Source organism: Lolium rigidum, chromosome 1 (genome assembly GCF_022539505.1).
Source record: "Lolium rigidum isolate FL_2022 chromosome 1, APGP_CSIRO_Lrig_0.1, whole genome shotgun sequence".
Classification (NCBI taxonomy): Eukaryota; Viridiplantae; Streptophyta; class Magnoliopsida; order Poales; family Poaceae; genus Lolium; species Lolium rigidum.
In genome coordinates, this window is record NC_061508.1 from 72,697,711 (window position 1) to 72,698,386 (window position 676).

A 676-nucleotide genomic window follows, 5' to 3' on the forward strand; every position below is an offset into this window, starting at 1 on the left:
AGACCTTTCATTTGTCGAGGCTAGATCCTCTTCACAGGCAGGCTCGATGAAGGGCCATTCTTCACATATGTAAATACTCGTCCTTCATTGACGCCTCATCAGAATTTCTTTCTTTATGAAGAGTGATACCTAGGATACAAACGCTTGTTTTACGGCACTTTCTACGGTCAATCCATGTGCTGCCGCAGCTGCTGTGATATCGGGAGCATCCGGACGGCTTGCACACTATGGCGGGGCGATCGATTGTTTACTTTGTTCCCAGCGTGGGCAACTTCTTTCCCCCTTTCTAATTTTTTTCTCGGCCTCGTCCTCCAAGGCTTTCTTCTCACGCCAACTCTTCCTTGCTCTTGAGCCGCGAGTGCTTGCCTCACGAAGTTCACGTAAATAGTCGTCGGGGCGAGATTCTTCGCGGCTTGGGATCTAGGTGTGTTCACATCATGACTTAGCCCACCGGCTTTTCCTTGTCGGAATATGCGGCTTGGGCATCAGCCCCTCTATTTTCTTCTTGGCGCTTCGCTCTCGCCATTTCTCTAAATCAGCCGCCGCGCGCCTCGACTTCCCTCGGCACTACTTTCCCAAGACCTCCTGAGGAGAGGCTTCGCGTGATACCTCCAGTGCCTTTGTTTTCTTAGGGCACGTGAGGGTCCCAAGCTAACAACCCCGGGACTCGCTTACG